This window comes from Atractosteus spatula, chromosome 4 (genome assembly GCF_055471065.1).
Source record: "Atractosteus spatula isolate fAtrSpa1 chromosome 4, fAtrSpa1.hap1, whole genome shotgun sequence".
NCBI classification, from domain to species: Eukaryota; Metazoa; Chordata; class Actinopteri; order Semionotiformes; family Lepisosteidae; genus Atractosteus; species Atractosteus spatula.
In genome coordinates this window covers 62,466,077-62,492,028 of record NC_142709.1, presented here as the reverse complement: position 1 = coordinate 62,492,028, position 25,952 = coordinate 62,466,077, and the positions used below count along the sequence as shown (strand labels likewise).

General features: G+C 38.3%; 1 protein-coding gene across 2 annotated transcripts in view; it reads left to right on the top strand.

Moving 5' to 3' along the window:
• ece2a (endothelin converting enzyme 2a) overlaps positions 1-25,952 on the top strand; it is a 111,684-nt gene that overhangs the window by 49,248 nt on the left and 36,484 nt on the right. The gene's annotated exons all lie outside the window — the stretch shown is intronic.

Below are 25,952 nucleotides of genomic sequence, written 5' to 3'. Positions count from 1 at the left end.
TGTCTAATTTTTCCTGTGTCTAACAGGGTCAGCCTGGTCAGAGTTCAATAGTAGGTCACATGTTCTACTTGAATGTGTTCATCAGGGACAAAGCGAGTTCTGTAATGGAAAAGTATGTTTAACCCCATTTCCATAGGTGAAGGTTTATTGCCACTGAAGTGAACATCAATCACAAGATCAATAAATTGATGCACAAAATAAATAAAATCTTTGGGAAGGAATGACATTCTGAAATGCAAGACCTCTTGTATGTATATCAATAAACAAATCAGGGTGCACGTCTTAGCTAATGGATTCTAGGCTCTGCATTAATCCATTTCATAACTACTGTATACGAAGGGAACATTCACATAGCTCTTTATATCAAAATGTCTTTTAAATCTATGATGCAAAAAAATAGTTTGTAGCTCATAAGCCCTGTGTATAAAATTTACAATTTTTAAAGTATTGACACACTTTTTTGAGTAAATTTATATATATATATTTTTAAAATCTTGGAAGGTAATGCATAGTTTATTAAACTATACTTTTTATCAGTGAATTATTTTCAAGATTTACTGAACACTAATTAAACCAAAAAGATCATATAAAAAAGTTATGTAGGCAGGAATTGCAGCCTTGAGTGTAAATATAAACAGCCATAGTAACCCCTTTTATAAAATTAATTAATTGATAGCTTTATCCTTTCTGGTATGTGTTGTGCATGTTTTGGTCAAGTGGTTTATGCATTTACAGTATACTGGTTTACCACTGCAACACTGCTATTGTTTATATTGTGCCTTCAGTAGCTTCTCTACATACAGTACAAATGATCATATTTTAGTAAAGGTCCTTTGAGGTAAGATTAGTGTAAAGACATCTGGGTTAAAGATGATTAAAACATCATACTTCCAGTTTTGATGGGCATATTTACTCTGCCTGACTCAGCGCTATTTTCTGATACACCTCCACACGCCTCTTCACTTGCACTTTTTGACAGGGAGGTAAATCAATCCCATTGGCGTGCTCTCCTGACAGGGTGTCTCCCAAGAGAAGGTTAGATATTTTCCACTTTGTCTGACTGGTCCTACTGAAAGATCGTTTGGGTATTTATCACAGAGTTGACAAGCACCAGCTAAAAACCTCATGGGGGACACAGGTATCTAAAAATATGAATATATTGAAAATATGAAATATATATTGAAAATATGACAGAAAAAAACTGGTGAAAAAATATAGGGAGTTCCTCTTATATGTTGATTTTCTTTGTTGATTCCCTAAGTATCTGCTCCTTTGCTCTGACTTTGGGTTGAGGCCTCAGTTTGGTCTCCAAATCATACAGTACACTAATTTTCTATATACTCTGTGATTAAGAACATCTTGGAAAGGAGGAACAGCCCTATATTTTCTCTAAATTGTTTCATGAATTAATTTAGAAAAATATAAGTAGAAGGAAAGCACTACTCCATTGATTTTTCAATAATTGCTTGGTCTAATACTGTGTTTTGGTGAGATCACAATGCTTGTCATATTGTAGAGGAACAAAGACATAGATAAAATCTGAACAAAACTTAGGTAAAGTCGCCTCGTTGTGCTTTAACATGACAGAACCATTCTGTTCAAAGATCGAGAGATATAAACACAGCGTGGATGTGGATTGCCATTCCCGACAGCAGCCTGTGTCTGGAATTCTGTGTATAATTTGTGAATGTCAGGAACTGTACAAAGTGTCAGATAGCCCACCTGCTCTGAGCAGGTCTGTACTCAGAGAACACAAGTCTGCTTTAATTGTGGATTGACATTTATATATTTGGGCACAAGGGATGATTCACTGTTTGTTCAAGTTCACTTAAAGGAAAGATGTAAAGTCACAAAGGATATAGGAGTTGTTTGTTTTGTTTTGTGAATCCCAGCTCCAAACGTTGTCCTTCTGCTCCTATGCTCCCTCAGGTGTACTGTGAAAACAAGTGGATTACTGCTCATCTGCTATGGCAAAATCACCGAATAAACATGAAAGTCTGTCATAGAGACATACAATGATAGAAAACAGTCCTTCATTTCAGCTTTTCCTTTGACCATGTATGGTTGTGAGTTTATGCAATCTCTGTTGAGACAGACAGACATCCTTGACATATAAATTGAACTAAGCATTGTCATCTTTCAAAAGATGATTTTTTTTCTACATTTTCATTTTGAACAATGGCATAGAAAAAGACTTGCTTGTGAATTGCTCATTTTGGCACTATTGACAGGACGCCTCAGAGTATTTTGAACAAGCCATAATAATGCCTCAGTCACTCCCTCACCATCACAAAAAAAAAAGTAATGAAACTAAAGTTGATTTAATGATGTAAATGTCTATGTTCTTAGATGTGTATGCCCTGGAAAATGTTTAATTCATGCTGGATCTTGTGTGTTCCCCAGAGCTGAAGGGAGGCTATAAAGTCCCATTTATCATATTTAGCCATACTTTCAGATGTTTCTATCTAGAAGTCAACTTCAGTGCTCCCTATGACCTTTTCTGTCAGGCAGACTTGGACCCTTTTGGCAAGCGAGAACACAAGAGTGATTGTGGCCCAGTGATAAACTAAAATTGAGGATACAGGAAAATCCATCACCATATCCATCATATTTTTATTTTAAAAAATAAAATTGGCTGCCATGGTGGTGCAGTGGTGAGCAGTAGTGCCTCGCCTTCTGAGTGGAGTTTGTGTGTTCTCTCTGCGTTTGCATCGGTTTCCTCCCACAGTGCAGACATACTGGTACTGTAGGTACATCGGTACACTGTAGGTAAATTGGCCTTTAGGAAAATTGGTCTTGGAGTGTGTGTGTGCGCGCGCGTGTGTGTCTACCCAACGATGGACTGGGGTCCTGGCCAGGGTGAATCCTGCCTTGGACCAGGTGCTTTCACACATAGGCTCTGGCTCCCTCACGGCACTGTGTTGCATGAAGTTGGTTAGAAAGCAGATGGATGGATGGGTGGATGGGATTCAATACTCATTTGATATGCTCCAGGTGCAATTCCTCATAGGAGAGTTAGCACCATTTAGAGCAGCAGGGTTTCTGCTGACATACCTGCAGTCTTACTTGTCATGATTGCATGGCAAAGCACCCTTGAGCCCACCCAACCCCAGTGATGCTGAACTAATTCTGTTCTGGCCCTTTGACTACCCAGGTCTCAGTTTCAGTGACAGGTTTGGGACTCTAGGTTTGGGTTTAGAGGTTTGATCATGTATTTCAGTTTGTTGTTGGACAAGCTTGAAGGTCTGAGTTGAGAAAAAGCATAAATCTATCCAGTGGCAGTTGACTCCAACTTATTTAGTTTTTAGACACTTTAAAAGCCTTATTAATGTACTTTTTAAAGAGGCAAATTGTGTTGGTTTTCACAGTGTGGTCTGGTAGTAAAGCCGATACAACATAAAGAGTTTGTTTAAAAAATAAAGCTGTGAGAGAAAATCAAACTCTTTTCCTTTGGAAATATGTGTACTGATTTAAGTACTTTCCTGAACTAATTAATGCCACAACACTGTAGGAAGACTATCATAGTATTATAATTTTTGTATGAGACCTGAAATCTGAAATTTAGTATGATAAGGTAAACCTCCTTTGATTTAATCAACATTTTGCTTGAAACATTTGCATCTAGTCTAGTCTAGGAGACTAGATTTAGAGAGTGATCAGTAAATATGTTGCATGGATATGGACAATATAATATACTGTAGAATTGCTCTGGGATGTGAGTCTCTGACAACGTGAACTCAGTCAAGGAGATCTCTCTTAATATTCTAAGCAGGTTACTCCAGAATGCCTTGTGAAGCTGCACTGCGATATTTGTTGCTACAGTCTCCTTTCTTTTCAGTCTCCTCAAACTCTCTTTCATTGTTCTGCTGGGCAAGCCCCTTCAAAGTAAGAATGAAATTCCTGTCTTGCATCATAATGTGTTTTTTCTTGTGCTGTGAATCTACAATCGTTAACCAATATACAGTTAAAGTGCTTTTTTCCTTCATGGTTTTAGAAGATCACAAGTGGTATCCTTTGAATATAATCCATTGTAAGTATATATAACAAATACTGGTCATGATAGAATTGGAATAAGGTCGGATCCCAGGTTTTAATCTTTGTTTCCAAACTCTTGACACAGCTGTAGCATAAAGGAGAAGGGAATTAAGTGAATATATTCTTAGTTTTTGGAAGGTTTTTAAGCTATGTCCTAAATATACATTCTTTGATTGTTTAATGACATTATGTTTAGTTGCCTTGTGATATGCATCCACTCCCTAAGGCTGTGTATTAATTAGAACAGACTGTATAAAGTATAGAATAATGAAGCTGTCTGTAGAATATCTAATGTATCAAAGAGATGAGCTTTCCAAACATACATATCCTTTAGTTTGACAAAAGACAAGAATTATTGTTCAAGCTGTTCTTAACTCTTTTTAAAGTAATAATTTGTCCAATAACCAAATTTAATTCTCACATATAGTGGTGTGTCACATTTTAACCTTTGAACGTCGCTATGTTCAGTATAAGTGCAATCCAATCCCATTGCATTCAGTGTGTTATCTAAGGCTGCATTTCAGCTATTGTTATATCATTCAGTCCAGTGCTAGAATGCATGTATTAATTATTTTTAAAATATCCTCTACACTACTGAATGATATAACATTGGTGACCAGTACAGCCCTTCTAACACTGGATGTAAGTGATTATTAAACATGTCCTTCTTTCTAGAAAATTTGCTATATATCATCTAAAATGTGGTGCATTAGTTGGCTAATGATGTGAAACAGATGGGCAACCTTTCTCTTTTTAAATTTTATTCTGTCTCCTTAACCCAAATCTTACACCACCTTTTCAGCTTCCCAGTTTTGTGCTGCTGCAGTGACGATGAACATGCTGCACCCCCTCTCTCCCTCACACCACAGAATCAAAGACTTCCGATTGTAGCTGCAGTACAAGCAAAACAAGAATGAATTTATTCATAGCCCAGGTCATCATGAACTTCATTCAAAGTTGCCGTTTAAGCCTGTGTTTTTCAGGAGGGCATTTCGGCTAGTGAAACAGTGTCAGAGAATTGCTGTAGCCAAGATTTTTAAAAATAATTTATTTCTGTGCTTAGATACTCTCCAGCTGGACCTTATGTTCTGTTAGTTCCCCCATTTGAGATGCTCTAGGCACTGAGATTATTTTTGTTTTTGCATTAATGAAGGCTTTGACCACAGATTGCCTGCTGTTGAGGCCTTTTTATTTCCCAGTGTATTTTTTTAGGTTAGAATTGGTGCATCATGTCCAGCTGTGAAGGTTGTGTCAGACAGACGTTTTCTAGTGATGGTTTTCTGCACATATCACCATTCCAATAACGTCCTTCAGACAGCCCTGTTGGATGTGTTACTCAGTACAGACCCTGTACAGACCCTAGGGTGGACAAATTGCAAAGCTACTGTATGTGGTTTTGTTTTATTTTAATTCACTGCTGTACTCTCACACATTTGAAACATTTGATGTGCAGTCAATAATTATATTGAGGTGATTCTAAACTCTAAGACTTACCTGAGGGAACTAAATACACACTTGCTTGCAGATGTGTCTGGGAGCTAAGTCTTTTCATTAATATTAATATGTTTTTTGTCGGGTAGTAGAGTCTTAAACTTGCGTTTGTAAAAATGTTTCGTGTGGAAAGGGGTGAAGTGGGATAAAATAACCGTTATACCTTGTTTCACAGTTTTTTGTTAGTGGTGGCATCCACCAACTTCCAAATGCCAGTAGATAGATACTTTATTGATCCCGTGAGGGAAATTGCAGTGCAACAGCAGCTTAACACAGACAACACAGACACAGTGTAATGAAATGATACAATAATACAATACATACAATACAATCAGTACAGTCAGTGAGAAGTGCACTAAGAAGAGTTAATCACAGTCCAGAATATACAAAGAACAAACCATAACAGTACACAAAAAGTCATATTGCACAATATAAATGTAAATATGAATGTATTGCACAAGTCCCTGGCATATATTGCACAAAAACGGTTGTAAACGGGAAAATCAGATGTTCATTTCCACAAGCATGTCAGAGGGGATGGAAGATGTTGTCCATGATGGCCTCTAGTTTGGACACCATTCTCCTCTCAGCCACTACCTCCAGGGGGTCCAGGCCAGACCCAGTGGCAGAGCTTGCTCTTCTGATGAGCTTGTTCAGCCTGTTAGCAGTAGGAGTTGAGATAGGGTTTTCTGGTCCAGATACAGATCTTTCTTGCATTCTGGCCTCTCCGTCTGTCTTGGTTCCTAGGAGGTACAGAGGAGGCAGGGTGTGTGGGTGTCTGTATAGGGCTTATTTACCAATTCTTCATTGTTGGAAAAGAAAAGAACGCCTTTGAAGTGAGAAGATCAAGCTTAGGCTTTGTTTTACATAGACTGCCATCATGAAACTGACAATAGTGAGTGATTCATATTAGTCACTAACTTTGTGTCTTTGTGCATATGTGCATAGGGGTAATGAGAGGCAGCCAACATTAGTTTGTTTGTGTTCATGATTTTCTCTTTTTACGGAGGAAATTCTGTAAATATTTAACCAGTGGTGATGTTAACTGCTGAAAATAGTTTAAGAGGACAATAGGTTCAGACAAGATGTTTTTTGATCGTCATTGATCTTTTAATAGGCAAATCTTGAGAAACAGATATGCAAATGCAGCCATATGGTAAAAATAGACTTCTTTTATTTACAGTGCGAGACAAAATCCAAAGCTCAAACATAAAACAAGACCCTAGCTCTCCTGAGCTCTAGCTAAACTTCAATAAACCCTCTCAATCCATATACTCGTTCTTCAGATGCTTACTGCCTGCTAAATCTAAACTAACCAAAACCTAAGGCACTTTTACAAAAAACCTCATCCAAAAACTGTAAAAAAACTCACCACAATTAATCAGTTAACATATTCTCGCTCCCTTCTCTCCTTGATTTGAGTCTGCAGTGCCTGTATACACTAAACCAACTCTGTGTCCTGGCTATTAAAAGTGACCTGACCAATTTTGTTAGGTGAGTGAGGATGACAAGTCATTGCTCATTGTTTCCTGGGGAATGTATGACAGAAACCGCCATCTTGTCTGAACCTACCGTCTTCTTGCAATAGAGAAAATCACTCACAATGTTGCAGTGTTAACTATAATATTGAACTGGCCTCATTCTCAGGAGGCTAGAGAGTGGTGTGTTTCACCAGAAAAAAAATGGTATTGGAAGTACCTAAAGTAATTTTATCTTTGGATCTTTTCTTAATGTTTCTTTTCAGAGTGGCCCTAAATGTTATATTTAAATTCTTTCTGGTAACAAAATTGTTATTCTCTACACACACAGCCCTTGTTTACTGAGCTCCCTGTGATTTCACTTATTTTTCAAGACAGAATATCAGAAGGTAGACAGAATATCTAGTCAGAGTTACAGTACTTATTTTCTCTTAATTTTCATGAATTGTGGGCACCATGGTGACACAGTGGTTAGCATTGCCTCCTCTCGGCACTGTGGTCCTGGGTTCAATTCGTAGGGTGCTATCAGACTGGAGTTTGTATTTTCTTTCCATGTTTGCCTGGGTTTACTCCACATGCTCCAGCTTTCTCACTCTGTCCAAAGACATTCTGGTGGGTTAAATGGCTTCTGGGAAAATTGGCCTTGGTACGAGTGAGTGCATCTATGCCCTTTATGTGCTCTACTATTGACATAATGAATATCCTGTATTGGATAAAGCGATTAAAAGATGAATAGATGGATGTCATTTGTTTTCAAATCGTTTTTTTTTTCCCAAACCAGCTCATTCTGAATTCTCAGAGGGACAGCACACTCAGCATATTCATTTAAGAAGCTGCAGCCTCCTTGTACTGGAACTTTCTGGAAAATTCCTTCTTTACAGAACAGCCTGCAAAAAAGTCACTGTGCCTTTAAAGCTTCTTGGCTATGCCACAGTGAGATTTAGGATTTCAGATCTGCCCTCAACTACTTTCTGAGAAAAAGACTGACAGCGAGCTAATGAGCAGACCATCCAGGCGAAGGCGAGAGAGATAGAGAGAGAGCGATTGGGAGAGAGACAGAGCAAGAGCTGCACTTTCATCATGAGCCCACTTTGTGAATTTTTCATCATAAAAGCAAAAAAAAAATCACAAAAAAGTATAAAAAACACAGGAGATCTTTTGAAAATATTCTGCATGACGCAAATGTAGAAGCTTCAAAAGCCACCAAGCACCATAGGCATGTAAAACCGGGCTTCGACCCAATACCAGGTTGGTGAAGGTGAATGTGTAATATACAGTATATTTAAAATGAACTATCTATATCATATATACAGTATGTGCACATACTGATGCACTGTAAACTTGACTTGCTTATCATTATACGTTATAATGCTATACATCTTTTTTCGCCAACTCCCAACACAACAGAAACACATCCCCTTTTTACTAGATTTTGGCATATTATACATTTTACATATAATTTATTATTATAATTTATAATTTGTGGAATGTGGTAGAAATGTGATTCTAGCAAACGCGCTCTTGAGTAGAGACCTAAGGCTTTTGGGGGTGTCTAGAATGTATTATTATCTTCATGTGGTTCATTCCTAAAATTGCTTTTATCATGAAATACAGATTTAAGAACATCATATTTTAAACACTGGTATAAGAAAGGGAGTCTTGTATCACAAATAGGAATTGCTACTTGCCATGCAGTACATACTGTAAACTTCACTTTATGCCCGTATTTGAATAAGCAGAGCTTGAATGACAAGTGTAGGGCTGACACAGCTCTCCTTGCTGTGAGACAAGCACTGTTGGCACGTGGCCAGAAGTGAAATGAGTGCTGTATAGCCATTGTTGTGTGTGTGAATGAGTGCCGGATGCCAGTACTGTGTGTGTGTGAGTGCTGTGTGCCAGTACTGTGTGTGTGTGTGTGTGTGAATGAGTGCCATATGCCAGTACTGTGTGTGTGTGAGTGCTGTGTGCCAGTACTATGTATTTGTGTATGTGTGTGAATGAGTGCTATATGCCAGTACAGTGTGTGTGTGAGTGCTGTGTGCCAGTACTGTGTATGTGTGAGTGTGTGAGTGCTGTATGCCAGTACTGTGTGTGTGAGTGCTGTGTGCCAGTACTGTGTATGTGTGAGTGTGTGAGTGCTGTGTGCCAGTATTGTGTGTGTGTGAGTGTGAATGAGTGCTGTAGGTCTTTACTGTGTATGTGTGAGTGTGAATGAGTGCTGTGTGTCTGTACTGTGTATGTGTGTGTGTGTGAGTGCTGTATGTCTGTACTCTGTATGTGTGAGCGTGAATGAGTGCTGTATGTCTGTACTGTGTATATGTGTGTGAGTGATGTATGTCTGTACTGTGTATGTGTGAGTGAGAATGAGTGCTGTATGTCTGTACTGTGTATGTTTGAGTGTGAATGAGTGCTGTATGTCTGTACTCTGTATGTGTGTGTGTGAGTGCTGTATGTCTGTACTATGTATGTGTGAGTGTGAATGAGTGCTGTGTGCCAGTACTGTGTATGTGTGTGTGTGTGTGAGTGCTGTATGCCAGTATTGTTTGTGTGTGAGTGCTGTGTGCCAGTACTGTGTATGTGTGAGTGTAAATGAGTGCTGTACGTCTGTACTGTGTATGTGTGTGTATGTGAATGAATGAGTCCTGTATGCCAGTACTGTGTGTGTGTGAGTGAGTGCTGTATGCCTATACTGTGTATGTGTTTGTGTGCGTGCTGTAAGCCAGCAGTGTATGTGTGTGTGTGAGTGCTATGTGTCAGTACTGTGTCCTTGTAATTGATTGGGTAATTTAATGAGTTCAAGAAAGGATGTGGTGTACCTTACTTTTCTCAATTTCACTTCTCTACATATTTGAATATGGGTAAAAATATTACATTAAATAATATAGCCAGGATGCCCAGACTATGAGTGATAAAAATGAATGCTCATCATACTGTAAAATTTCACTGGAACAAAGAAGTGTTACAATCATAGACACAACAATATGCTGTGGAAAATTCCCGTTTCTGAGCTCTGTGGAGTATATATTATATATTCATTTAATGAGCAAACCAAATGTGGGGGTCATCACAGAAACACCGATAAGTGCCTTTCCAAATCATGTTGGCATTTTGTGTGCATTACCCTCCAAGACAGCCGCCCCTCACACAGTTAACTCTGCAGCCTGGCTCACTGAGGTGTGAAATTTATTTCAAAATCCTGCATGCTTCATGAGTCATCTTCGCCGTTGCCAGGGCAACACTTTGGTATATCTGCTTCTACAAACACTTTTAATCACTAACCTTTAGTCTTGTTTACACTGCTTTGGCAGTGACAGTGTAGGTAGTGCTGTAGTCATATGAAGGGACCCCTCCTCCCATTTCCCCTTCTTCACTAGATGTAGCTGTATCGATAATGACATTGCAGGAACCTTCTTGGTAGCTGAAAACTGCATTTCTGTAATAAAGACACATCCGTCCCTTTTACTGGATAAAATACAATAGCAATAGATTGTTTTGAAAGTTACAATTCTTAACTTTCAGGAAAGAATGCAAAACAGTGCCCTGAATATCCTTTTTTTAACATTACAATTATCCCTTGGCTAACAGCTACACCATTCCTTCGGAAGACCCACTAGCGTTCATGATATAGTATGCAATAGGAGATATTTTTGTAGTTTTTACAGAAATGACACATGGTATGTTCAAAAGTCTTGAACAACATGGATAAAATCAGGAGTTGTGATTTATGTGTTATGAGCATCAGAAGTTTCCTCAGTGCACCCACTAGTCTGTTCTATTACAAGAATGTTATTAATACAGTTGTGTTTTGGTGAGGGCAAATCAAGCTTGTCATTTAGCAGCTTTTAAGTCACATCCATCGTTGTCTTAAAAAGCTTGATCATAATAACTCAAAGTAAACTAAACAAGAGCAGTCAATATGAGGTGTGTAGTCAAATTTACCACTGTGATTGACTGATTGTCAGGTGTTCCTCCTCATTAACATACTTTCTTCTTACCAGCACATCAGTTAATCTAAAATGTTGTGCCACAAATTCCAGAGTTATCGATGTTAGCTTAAAATAAAGTGGCAACAGCTTTTTGAGATTATTGCTGTAAAATTGTTTCTTCACAAAGAAGGAAGAACGTTAAGGGAAAAGAAGAGAACAATGAAAAATGCCTTTTACTTCTTCACAGCAGTGTATTTGAGTTAAAAGCTTTGTAAATAATATACATAGTTGCCTTTAAAATATACCTCATGGGTTTCAAAAGTTCATGTTTTCATTTATTTTATTTATTTAAGTCTTTCTTCAGTTCTGCTATTTAATATTCATCTTTTCAGAAAACGTCTTTTACCCACAGGAGAATAATTGAAATGCTGCACATTTTCCATTGTCCCCGTCTTCACAATTCTTTAATACCCTACACCCATGGCTCTCCTAACTAATTATCATGCAGCAGTTCTATCCGTTATATAATTTTTCATTGTTGCTGCTCTGAAGCAGACTCACTTAGTCTGCTTCTCTCCGGAGGCTGATGTACATTTTCTGTCTCTCTCTCATTTTCTGACTTTCTTTATTTTAACTCTGTCCTGTAGCAGTTCATTTCTACCAGTGAATCAGTGGTGGTATGAGCGAACCTTGGCAACTCTCAGGTTTAGAATTTAGAATAGTCAACTGTTTTACCACACATCATGCTCCTTGGTAGGGAAATTGAAGACGAATTGAACTTGAAAACGGATTTACTGGGGCCTTGGTCTCTTTTATCTTTTAGAACAACTAGAAACTAGACAGTTGAGTGTAAGTACCAAGTGGATGACAGACATGCCTCAAACTTCATATTTCCTATAAAAGCCCATTCAGCCTTAATGGATGAATTGCTGATATTATCATTTTCAATTCTTAAATTTATATTTCAAAATACTCACACACCTTATTTTAACTCATTCTAGTTTGGCACTAGCCACAGTACACACTTCTCTTCTACTTCTCCTTCGATTCATAATTTCCTTTTCCATCCCATTCCCTATTCCCAATTTCTTTGTTTCCCCACCCTTGCCCCCATTCTCATTTTAATCAAGTTGGGCTCAAAATTACCAACTCTAAAGGAATTTGTTTGACATGTTGTTGTTCTCTGGGATTCTGATGGCAGTATTCATCCACCAATGCAAATCCACATCCACAGGTCAAAGTCAGAAGGCTTATTTAGTGACACGCGGTGAGCACTCGAGCATTGCAGTAGAGAATCTTCACTGGGAGCTAGGAGCACTAACCCAGCCAAACCGCCAGCATCCAAAGTGTTAGACTGTCTGCCTACAAATTGGCTTAAAGATTACAGATTATTTGAGACGCCTACACTCTGGCTCTTTTTTTCTAAATCTTCGTCTCTTGCCTGTTTCTTATTGTCGGTTTTCTCTTTTCCACTGCCAGTCACCCTCTGTTTCACTGCCACCTCCAGTGCATGGTACAGCAAGCCAGATTGATTAAGCGGATTGTTTTAATCCCTTTTTTTAACATTTTGCCTTTAGAGTTGAGAGCCGACAGTTTTCTTTTCTTTTGCTCGTCTTTTGCAAATCTCTTGAAAAATACTACATCAATAGAATCTCTACCCAAATATCATTTATGGGTAAGGTTGTAGGTTGAGGGTTTGGGTTTTGGTTATGTTGAAACAAATGGTTTATATGAATACTGAGCAGAATGTTAATAATTGTGCTTTGTCATGATTTGTTAACTTCTGTGCTGCAGTTAATCTTTTTTGGCAGCAACATAAACATTTTAAACCTGATGTTGTAGTATATTTTACTGAGCTGCCTTAATGCAACACTCATCGCCATTGTAGTGTATATGATTTGCATAAACATTAACTTTCTAAATAAGAACTGTTCTGTGATCTATAACTCCTAGGCTTTAGTTCAAAATGTCTTAGAATTGTCCTCGAACGGTCACAGTTTTTTAAATCACTGCCTTGTGATTAGACATACAGTACAATGCCTTTGCCCGCATTCCAGAAAACCTAAGTTAAAAATAATTTTCCCCTAGCAAAAAAAACAGCTTTCAGAGAGAAAAAGTAAGTTCTAAAGCTCTTTTAATCTGACTGAAGTTGTAACCATCACTCATAGCATTTTCTGAATTGATCATTGTTGTTTGCATATCTACCTGAGAAGATTGACTGACCAGTTAATACAACTAGAACCCAGCGAGCCTGGGTGTACTAAGATTTTTTTTTAATTAAAAGTTAAAGAGAATGCTGATCATCCCCCCCTCCTTGTCCATGTTTCAGAGAGAATAATATTTTCACATTACTGTGAAACGAGAAGAAAATATGTACAGCATGTGCATTGATTGGGTTGATAACCTGTGGAGGAGAACCGTATAGTGGGGATGAGAAATTTGTGGTTTTGAGAATGAATGTCCTGTTAGCTGCACCTTTAAATGGCTGTGTCACTTGACCGTCTTTTACATTGTAGGCTTGCCGCAGTCTGTGTAGATTCTGGCTGCTGCATCAGCGCTGTGCCGGTGTGACTGATTGCTGGCTAATCATTTGGTTCCAGTTCAGAGAGGCCACAAGGACGGAGGAGCGAGGAGAATTCCAACGCGAGGCTGAGTCACTGCCAGGCAGTGGAGTTTATGAGATGTGTGTGGGCGTGTGGGTGTTTCTGTGTGTGGGTGGCAGGTTAGATGTGGGGCCACTTTGTAATCCACTGAGCAGTTCTGTCTTTCTCCTACCTTGAAATGCCTATTTCCTTCAATTCCACAGCTTAAAGACCGTCAGTGTCATAAAAACTGGGACCTACTTTTGCTAGAAAGATAGGATGAGAAGTTTGACATTAAGAGCTGCTGTTAACAGTTGTAAGGCACAATGATGCAATTTGATTTTAAATAATTTATGATGCACTTTAATTTTTTAAAAAATGTTTTGTATCCTAATATGTATAGTTTAAGTGATTCTTCTGTTAATTATGTTTTTGATTGTTGCATGCCATTCATGCTAATTGCTTCAGCAGAACTTGCTTCTGGAGCTATTAATTGAAGCTGAAAGTGAGAAAATGGATGTGGAGAAGTATTCGTGTCTGTGCCGAGTAGATACCAATGCTGAAAGCACCAATAGGCTTCAGAACATTGAGCAGTGCTAATTAGATACCCTAATGTGCTGCTTACAAAGAACTCTGAAAAAATATTTGAGCCTGCAGTTTGCTAGGAATGTTGTTTAGAAAATAACAGTAATATAATAGTAAAAAATGAACAGAAACCACATAATAAATTACATAACAATGATATGAAAATCATATGCCATATAATTGTTGTATAGAAACTATAGAAAAGGTTGGTGATTATCAAGCAAGTGGTAGATAAATGTATAGGCAATAACTTACAAGACAAGTATTTGCTAAATGCTACAAACATGGATAAGACAAAAAAACACAGTAACTATTATTTATAAGCTAATATTAACAGCATGAATACTTTCTAACAACTAGACACCTTACAGTATAGCCAGTCTTCTCTACTAGATTCTTAACACTGACTAACCTAATGAACTCATAACATACATACTCAGAACTGGGCAGAAAGCACGTTTTCATAATAGTAGATAAGAAATAATTCTCTAGAGTTGAGCCTATCCTCCAAATTAAGGGTAAAAAAGACGATCATTGGTCGATAAGATAATGCCTCCAAATAAATAAGAATACCAAACATCGACTTACCAGATTTATCAAATGAAATTTACAAATGTGTAACTTATATATAACTTACAGTGGTACCAAGTTGAGAACAGTCTTTTCCTGGAATTTAGGGCAAGTCCCTTTACTGCTCAATACCAGTTCATAATGGTGGAAGCCAGTGGTTAAGATGCTTTGTAGGTTGTCTCTCTCAACCTATGTTCCTTCTGGAAATTTGCACCCTGATACATGATCCAGCCATCTACTCATGTTGGTGTTATCTAGCTAAGATATCTCTGCAGCTGTTCAAAGACCTCAATACCCCTTTTATCTAGTAATTTTATCCATACACTAATTAATACAGGCAGTTTGGTTGTGACCTCTAGCAAAGAATAATACTATGTTCTACACAGTAGGACAGTACCTTCTATTTACAAGACATACTGACAGCATTGTATTTTTTATTGCGATTGGTATGATTAATGTGCAACATGTTGTACATTGCAAGGGAGTTTTAGCTTTCTAATTTTCAAGAACTTATCATTCCCTAGTACATTATCACAGCTCACACTGTGTCCTGTAATTGAAGGGACATTCCATTCTGAGCTTGAGCCATTCAAGTGATAAACCTAAGCTTTCATGAAATACCGCCTGTTAGTTTTTCTTTGTTATGTTTTATAATGGTCTGTAACTGGACAGTTTCTGGGAACAAACTAGTAATTTGGTTGTCAGGATGCAGTTTTCTCTTTAGAAATGTTTGCTCAGATTTAGTTATTTAAAAAATGGCTATCAAGCCTCTAATTTTCAGCATGTATACCACAGAGCACCCTAGAAGACTATATATAACAAGCCCAACTATATTTGTTAAATCCACACAATCCAAATATTCTTGGAGAAACTGAGAGAACATGTGATGGAGGAACTTGCAAATGCAACATTTCTGGACTGCAGAATTACACCCCAAATCATCAGAGCATCAAAGCTGAATGTGAGGAACTGGTCCCACGTTGTAAAAGGAAGAGCACTACAACAGTGTATACTTATAAAGCCATCTAACACTGCATCATCAAAGACGTTTGCTCCACAACAGGAGCACCATTATGTACAATAGATAACCACCATTACAGATATTGAAGTTCAGACACCAGTCACTACAACTTCAATCAATATCAGTGCCAGTAAATAAAATTGAAGCTGTGGTTGTTTTCTTTTTTCTACGTTACACTGCTAGTGAGATAAGCATCTAGGACCCCAAGTCAACAATGGTATTCTGTCTCCCTGGTGCTGTGGCGGCTGACATTGTCCAAAAAGTAGACAGGTTCCAACAACAAAAGCAGGTAGACACCCAGGTGTTTCTGTTCATGTAGAAACAGACAACTTTAGCATGTACAACACACTATAATCAATGTGGACAGTTGCACAGTGTTACATACACTTATCAGAAACATTAGTTATTATTATAGGATGGGAAACATTGAGTTTAAAGAAGATACATGGTGATGTACAGTATCTAGAGAGTGTGGGGCTGCGATGAAAAGGACTTCAAATGTCATAGAATATGGGCAGATGATATTTAATGCAGAAGAGAGCAGAATGATGCATACAGGAAACAAACTACTATGGAAAAAACTTCAGTGTTTAAGTTGGGTCATTGTCTTTTAGATACTGAGGGGAAGCAATTAAAGGGCAAAGAAAATCATAAGATCTATAGTTAAAAGTGTAGAATTAAAATCAAAGAATGTTATTTTTCAAGACACTGGTTTATTTTCTAAATATTTGAAGTTCTTCCTTTGAAGAGTAATAAAGTGTTCCTAGGCTTAAAGGACCCTGACATGCCAAAAGAACTGCATCTTTTGTCTGTAATAGAAGAGGCCACATTCACCTATTCAGAATCCTCAAAGTCATTCACAAGATCAACCCAGCGTAGTCCTTCAGTGAGTGAAATAATATTTTAGAAGACACAAGTGGATATTAAGATGAAGTGCATTTAAAATGTAGACCAAGAGGCACATTTTTCAAAATGCTGTAAGAGTTGCTAATATGCTACCCAGCCATGCTGTCAGAGATGATATCCTTGCTTTTTTCAAGAGGGTCAGTTAGATAATAGCAACTAAATGAGCAACAGCAGGTACAGTAAGTGAAATGGCTTCCTCGTATTTGTAACTTTTCTCATGTCTCTTACGTAGGTGGCATAGTCTTCATTGCATAACATATTGTGAAGAAAAAAAATAAAGTCCACACAGGCAGAGAAAGTCTTAATAAAACTTCAGTAAACACTGTTACTGTCATGTAATGAGATTGTCTAGCAAACAAATGAGCTTGATATGCCAGGTATCCTCTTCTTGTCTATAATATTTCACACGTTCTTATGTTCCACACATTATCATTTAGCATATAGTTTTACACAGGCTTCTTTTGATGGGACACAGAGCCTTTTCCTGATCTCCAGTCTTCACATCTTTTCTAGTACTTTGACGTTTAGCAGGGTCTTCATTTAAGGGCCATGCATATCCACATATCCTATGGATATTTGTGTGAATTATTTTCTAAAATGTATAACTAAGGAAAATGTGCAAACTTTTGTTGAGTGTACACTGGCTGTGCTTTCAGTTATGTAGTGGCTGAATGGGTGTTAAGGGCAACTACCTCTCCAGTTATTGCTGAACAGATACAGTACTTACCTATAACAGTGTGATTCTGAACTACAGATTGTACATCAGGTGGGTCACAAAACAAGCTAAGAATTGCTGTTTATCACAATTGACATTTCATTGACTCATTTGTTGTATTGCTTTTCAAAATGCAATTAGCCACATTTAACAAAAACTGTTGGTCTAATTACAATCACACTTGAAGAAAGAGTGGTTTGTTATCTTGTTATCTTGTTATCTGGTCATTTTTTATTGCAAATTCGTCCCGTGAAATAAATGTAAGAAAACTCCGGCTCCATCTAGATGCTCTGTCTGCAAGTGGAAATCTCACTTTGTGGTCATTATTGAAACTAACTGCTGCTTTTTAAAAATATACACAATAAATATGTAATATTTACTCATGGTGATAATTTTACAAATGGCAAGGCATGTAATTTCAGCATGATTGTCAAGTCTTTTTTAAGGCAGAAGTATACTAAAACAAATGTAGGTTCCATTGCCATTACTTCCTAAAGTGTTCTTTTGTTGTTTTTGTTAAATAGAAGTGTTCAAAAACCTGATTTGATAAGTGATTTTGTATCAGGTACTTCTTAGCCTAATGCAAGGGTTTCTGCACCAGACCACTTTACTTGGTTTATAAAAGAGTCAGTGTACTATAAGCAAGGCCGTTGATCTACCAGAGGGATCAACAGTCTGAGACTAAAAACGGGAGCCTGCTCTCAACAGGCCTCCCTGCTATTTCTGAATAGCTTAATGAATAAATAATGAAGCCACAAACCTACTGGAGCCTTACTGATACAATACAGCTATATCTTGTAGAGTGCAATAATGGTCAGGAGTCTTTTCTAAGGCCGAATTAAATTCCCCTCAAAGCCACACCTTCACTTAAAAGTGTTGAGCAAATGGTAGCATAGTATTATAGCATCATCCTCAGTGTACAGACACTTTCAGATTTGACTAGTGACAATGCTATTTGGAAAACCGGGTCATTAAGCCATTCATTGATTGGCTGCCAAAGTAAGGTCAATTCCAGTAGTTCAGGAGGCCTGCAGCGGACTGCATCCTGCCTTGTGCCCATTGCTTGCTGGGATGGGCTCCGGCTCCATCTAGATACTCTGTCTGCAAGTGGAAATCTCAACTGAACCAGCATGAAGGAGGCTTGCAGGCAGTTTCTTACTAACCCCTGGGTGTCTTTAAATTTTAATGAAGATATTGCAGATTTGTTGGTGCTTTTTCCCACTTTCATTGTACTAAATAAGTGCTTGTAAGTACCTTTTCATGAGTTGTCATGGGTAGCATTTAACCTTACTGTCACAGGTTAAGAAGGGCTTTAGGGGTGGTTTATAGTTAGCAGTATTTTCCATTTTGCATCTGTTTTTCTTTGCGCCCTTGGTTGGTTGCATGTCCTGCTTTATGTTGTCTGTTAAGATCTGTTGTTTCTGATCAAAATGTTCCAACCAAAACTTAGGTCACTTTGAAATATGAAAAACAATCACGGTGGTGCTCTCATGTGACTCAGGTGGTATCAGCACTTGGTTGAACTCTGTGATCCACATGTCATGGATAGTCACTAACTGTTCCATGAGAGTACAGGGGTCAAAACAGGCACTTTCAAATGCATAGGTAAATAACATTTAGCTTTTTAGCAACACATAGGCATAACCTTCAATATTATTTTCAAAAATGTAGGTGATAACAGAAACTCTTATTGCACCATAGTGGTGGCCAAATGTAACTGAAATCAGAAAATTCACTTCAGGCTCCAGGGTAGTTGGAAAAGAAACCAGGCAGTGGGATTGCTGGCTGAAGAAATTGCCATTCACACCCAGTCTTGCTGTTCACTTGGAGGGTACTGGTTTAAAGGCCTCACAAAGCCTTCAGGTCTTCTTTGACTGTGATGTAACATAAAAGATTCAGGCCATCCCATTTGCCCAGGTTATGTAACGTGAATCCAGGCAGGAGAAAGCAGCTGTTTGTAACTTTGGACCCTTATCAAACATTCATGTTTGGGAAAGCTACACTCCTCTTGCCTGTGCCATTTGACTGTGCATGGCAAACGCATAAATAAAGGCACTGCATCTAGCTTGTCCCCAGAGTCACATGCCCTGTGCTTCTAATTCCTCCCTTCTCTGAGCGTGTCATCTGCATGGTGTCACACAAGCATATTTCATTACTCTTTGTCCATGGTTTCACTACACATGAAAACAGTTGTGCAGTAGTTCTGCTCTATTAACAGAAGTTAATACCTTGTCTTGTTTATTACGTAACAGGTCTCCATTTTAATGGTAAATAACTGCTAAGAAATAGCGCAGCTTGATCAGGAAATTCCCTGCAGAAAACCTAGTAACAAATGTGTTGTGGTGACGCCATGATGGTGTATTACAGAGAGAAAAAAACAAAACATTTTTCGCCTAGGTATTACATGAAGCACAGTAGCCCTTTAACTTCAATGCTATGAAGCTGCTCACTTCCCTGGTCGGCAGGTTGCCAGGGAAACGGGCAGTAAGGACTGAAAGGAAATACTTTGGAGCTTCAAGGTCAAGTGTCCTTGCCCCTCATAACATAACAGCTGGGGCCTTTTGGTCTTGCTGCTGTTTATTAGATTTAATTTTTCCAGGAAAATCACTTGGGATTTCCGTCTTGCTTCAAAGTATGGTTGCCTGGCTGCTACATATTTTATGAAATGTCGGTCAAGACCATCAGTTAAAAGAGCATTGACTCTTTGAGTTTGCCTACACCACATAGGAAGTAAATGTGAAGCTAATTGAAATGCATTTCATGTTTATGTAATCTCTTTCATCACCCACGGCTCCATAACTGCACTTCATAACTGCGCCCAGAACAAAAACCTACCATGAACAACAGCCACTTCTGGGATTGCATGTCACATTGTAACAAAAGCATGAAGAATGAAGAGGTATTGCCTGTACAGAGGAATTACTATGTTGCAAAATGAATACCTTGCTCCAAACTATTCCCATATGAAGCAAACATTACCAAGGGAATTTCTTTAACAGAGGGAGAAAAATGTACTCCATACAGGTACCATGGAGTCCTTTGATTTATTTTTACCTGTGCAGGGAATTATTTATTTTCATGTAATTGTTTGCTTAACATAAGAAATGTCAATGTCATAACATAGCCATTTCACTAGTGTAAAGATTTTAGTTTGATAAGGAAAGATGTATTCATTGATTTTGAATGCAATGGACCATACCCTAAGTGGTTTAGAACAGCAGAACAATAGTTCTTTAGGTCAATGCAAAGTCTGTAGAAACAAATGCTTTGCTTTTTCTTACTTTTTTGCAGTGTGGTAGGTGTGTTTTGGATAGCAAGTGGAGCAATGGGCTCTGTCTTGGCTGTGTGGGTGTTGAGTTTTAACACAAGAAGGAGTGATAGAGAGAAGAGAGAAAGCAGAAGATATATCCAGCACACCAGAGGCCAGGGGAGTGTGGGAGTAACGCCACACAATCGTAAACAAAACTGTAAGCACCACAGCCTAGTTACTGAGATAACAGCTAGATTAGCAAAGGATCAGAGAGATTGAGGAGGCAGAGAGGCATAATTGTCATTGATCCCAATGCTGTTGTGTCAGAGGCTGTGAAAGTCAGGCGTTGAGCATCAGATATCCTAATGAGAAGCAAGCTGCTTGTAAAGTTAGGTTGACATCCTTTGCACTGTTTGGTTGTATTTCACTTTGTAGGTTTACCATGGGCTAAATATGAAAGTAGGGTAGTGGAGCAGGGGTTAGGAAGTCCAAACTGGGTATGTTTGTGAGAGCGTGTGTAGGAGAGAGAGACAAGATGTGTGTACATCTCAGCTGCTGTGCAGATGTTACTGTAAACCGCCGCTGGCACACAAATGTTTCATGCCGGCCTGACAAGCTTTGTAGCACGTGTCTAGCTAGCAACGTGCTCACCTCACACAGATGGCAAGCAGTCTGCACACACGAGGAAAATACTATAGCAAGCCAGAGGTCTTCCAAACAGGTGTGCAAAGCCCAAGAGATGAGAGCTCAGAACCCACTCACAAAGCCTGGTGAGAAGTCAAAAACAGGCACTTGCCCACGTGCAGCTTATCTTTCTTAAGTTAAATTTCAGGTATGTATGCCTTAATTTAAATGCCATAGTCCTTCTATAAGGACACTTATGAGGAATCTTATAAGCAAATTCTAGTACAGTAAACAGTGTGGTTTTTGACTTCCTTGTCCGGCAGACTTAAATTACCCCCAATCCCACATGGGGACATGAGAGCTTTTTTTATTGTGAAGGTGGCAACCTTGTCCAAATTGCAACTCTTCTTATGTGTGCTGTCAAATTAAAACTCAATGCTGCGTATAAAATGAACAGAGCAAAAAATATCCTAAAACAAACACAGTATGATGTGTCTCCACGTTTTTAGAAAGCCTGTGGTGAAAGGGGGGTTTTATTTTACTTGTAATTGTAGATTACATTTGAAAATCATAGCAGCAATTTCTTTTTAATTGACTGATTGATTGACATGAAGGGGAAAGCACTCTTTTGAATCCCTGCCATGCAGGGTTGCTGATTTAAGACATGCTGTAAGTAATATGCCATTGTTGATTGTCCATATTCTCAAAGGTTTAGGAGGGGAATTAAACTGGCTTTCAATCACAGCATCCTGGACATGGCAATTGTTCAGCCTAGAAATTGCTCAAGTTGATCTTGATCCCAAGTACACTGGAAAAGCCTCTGTTAGGTAAAATAGGAGGTGACCAGAATAACCTCATCTGCTTCTTGTCTCATTCACCCTGGTGAGAGCCACGTTTGTCAAAATGAACCTTGTTTTGGTTGACATTCCAGAATTGGGGACAAACTGATGTTGTGAAATGTTCTTCCTATCCAGTAACTATTATAAAGAGTCTATTTATCCACAAATCCTGCTGTTTGCAGTTTGTTTACTGAAAATACCTCCATATTGGTTAACCCTGCTACCTCATCTGAAAAGCTTATTTGGATATTCAGTTTTATCTGAAAGAACAAAATGAGAAAAGGCAGCTGTTCTGTTCTCTCATTGGCTCAAGCAGTACATGTGCTGTGATTATTGAAATAAACACGTTTTTTTCACTGTGCTTTTTTTCTCTTCATGGTCTTTGGTTCTGTGGGATGGGTCCTCAATTAACTGTTAATTAATGCGATCAGTGTAAGGAGCTGGTGCCTTTCCAAGATCCCATTAGAGGAAAGCATTTCCAATTTGAAAATCAGACACTTCAGTCAACATATCTGTGCCTGTTGCTTAAGCTAGTTACGGCAAAGACTAATTTCTGGATGGCATGCACTTGAGAGATTGGCGTGTGACCTAAATCTAGTTCCACTTCACTTAAGCAAACTGTTTTTAAGTCAGTGAGGGAGGGTCATTCTAGGTCTGAAAGGCTCTACACTACTTCACCTGATAAGGATGCTTGAAACACATGGGGCTTTACCTTGTTATAATTTTCATTATAACAATTCTGAAACGCTGCAGGTTTTTGAGTATTTTTTCTGGATGTCAAGTCGGTAGGTATCTAAGGTTACACATGGAAATGAATCTGTGTCTTTTTTACTAACCACAGTGTTTTCACACTTGTTCCAGCTGCTAGTAGAAATGAAGACAGTCTCACACCATTGCATTTCCCTACTGATCTAAAACATATAGGGCTGTCTAAGACCAAGCTAGATCATTTCCAAGATTAAAGTTTATGGGTATTTGTGGAGTCTGAAATTGTAACCCTTATAGTAAATGTGTTTTTCTCTGTTTCTATTAGAGCACTAAACATCTGCCAACAGCTGTGTTGTTTGTTGCTGTTAAGTGCCCCGGAAAGCCTTGATGGACAATATTAAAAATGCAAGAATTTAAACCTTTTCTGAAATTGATCAACTATTCAAATAGTGCAATTAAGTTTTTAGAAATGGCAAAACTGAAAATGTATGAAGTGTTGGATGTGAAAACAAATGAGCAGTTTGAAGCATACATACAAGGGCTCGAAGTACTGAATTTCTATCTTACAGCAACCAACTCTAATACACAAAAATGTGTGAGCCGTCATATCAAGGGGAAATACATTTTTCATTGCCAGACAAAACTCTGGCTACAATATAGCATACATATTTGTGTCAAATCCTAAAATACTGTAGAGTTTGTCTAGAAATGATTATTAATCACAGACAAGCTTTACTTCAAACACTGGATAGTGAAGAAGCATGTTCTGTATTTAGCTGCAGATAAAAAACCAAAATATAATTTAATTACAACAACATACTTTTTCAGAAGGGTTCCAGGGGTTTTCATATGGGAATAAAAACCATAATCTCAACGAAGGGATTTATTCTCATTCCAGTGTAATAAGAATAGGCAGCGCCCGAGGCCAGAGCAAATCCTTCTGTTCCCTTTTTCGATGTTGTCTACCTGATTAAGGAGAGGATTATTTCTTTCTTTCATCTGATCGTGGGAAAAATAAATTACACAGAGATCCAGACATCTGCCAGATTCTTTTATTCTGATGATTTTTCAAAATAAATACAGCAAGGATTAAGCATTTTGTGTGCCATGTAGAGTATATTATCTGTTTCCTTTAATGCTTGTTAATTGTTTCTGTACCCTTTTGAAGGAAGAAGATGGATTGTACTGTAAGGTTATGACCATGAACTCATTTATCTGAAGGAAGATCTAACATGCTTATGATGAACTCTTATTTTCTCCTCACTGCCCAAAGCTGTTTTAAGTTTGTTTTTGTATAATATTGTATTGGACATGCCTTTAAGGGTGACAGTTAAGGGAGTGAGTTTCCACCATTCCTAGTGAACATTTTAGCAATGTTGTAGCTAAAGACAGTGAACGGGGTTCAATTCCCAGTTGGACCTGCTTTCTCCCTGATGCGTCACACTGGTGTCAGCAGTGGGATTGGTGGCAGTTTAGGATTTATTGGTATCTGGAGCTGCTTGGCTAAGCTCCCAAGTGCTGTTGATCTTACTGCCGTAACAGACACACCCCTTAGGGTGATAGAGCTAGGAGTGTGAATTTCTGCTTTGGCAGTCTGGGCCTTTTGTCATTGAGGTAACTTGATAATTTTGGAATGATCCAAAATCAATCAGGATTCCCTGTGAAGTGTTACAATGTTTATATCACATAACATCAGCATGTAGTAATTACATCAGAATATGTTAGCCTGAGAAGTAACATAAAAGCCATCCAAAGTGGGCCACATTCATTTAGATAAATCAAGTGCTTTGTGCTCTGCTTTAGATGACATAATGTAAATGCATTCTTATTGACATGATTCAAGCTGAGAACACACGTCATAAAATTAAAATGGAATTGATTGATGGTTGTGAATTACATTAATTGCACATTGCAACAGTGATACTCACAAGAAATATACACTTTAAAAAACTGGATTCTGGCACCTCACAGATTGGTTAAAAAATTGTGCGGTGCGAACAGCATTTTATAAAATAATGAGCTTTGATCAGCTCAAGTCTTTGTTACATCAATATTTATCTTTTTTAAGACAGGGGGAGAATGTTATAGTGCTGTGAAGATGTGTTTAAAACAAATCAGATCCATAGCAGAGGTAAAAAACAGCTTCTGGACTTATTTCACAACCTGGGCCGGCCTGCATTAATTTAATTTTTTAACACCTTAATTGGGTTATAAAGCAGCTTTAATTAAGGCTCTGCCTGTCTTATCTGATCTTAAAGATTTCTGGAGCCTGACCTCGCTCACAGCATTACAAAGCTGCAACCTTTAGCTCAACAGTTACAAGGGGAATCCGGATCTCTTAGACAGAACATTGACTGGGGCTCAGCTCCTATCTCTGTTTCCATGGTGACACACATCCAGTATCGACTAGGAACTGATGTTGCTATGGAAACTCCAGATGCCTACAGGGCTATCATTAATTGGAAGGAACGAGCACTGCTTTTCTGGCTGGGGCACAGTGAATTGCTTGATGAGTGCACATGAGTTTATTCAGGTTTCAGGTGACCTTGAGGTGATGCATTATTTCCAATAGGTTGTTGAGGCCTCAGCATTTAAGGGTGAGGTCTACTAGGGAAAATGGTGTGTTCAGCTTTGTAATTACAAATCCTATAATACAGTTTCACTGTATTCATTGGAATTGTTTGTTTTTTTTGCTTTGTGAAAACTGTGTTTTAACTGGTTCTCTGTGGTAAACATATACATTCAAGTACTGTCAGGTATTACTAGTTTCACTTCAGTAATTTGGTGTTAAGCAATTTATATTGTTAGAATCATAGGGTGGCCTGAGTGTGCAGTCCTGCTGGTAAGTTAACATTATACCAGCTTCTAACAATCATCCTTCTTGGTGCTGCCCTTCCAAGAATTATGCCAAGTCTCGGTTTGTTGCCTTCCCACACTAGTCCCACACTCACAGTTCGGTTTACAGAAAAGAACTTAATTGGCTTCACGCAGATGCAAGTATTGGAACAGAAGAGTTGACATCTTTGGTTCATGTATAAATGTACCAGACACCAAGAGATATGGATATCTGCACATAAAAGGTACACATTGTTCTGAGACACAAGATAGTGCTACAAAACAAAGCTCATTGTCTCAGGAACTGCATGTGTCAAGTCTCCAGTCACCCCCTTCATGTGAATTCTGTTATGCTGGTAACTACAGGTGATGAGCAGTCAGATTGCC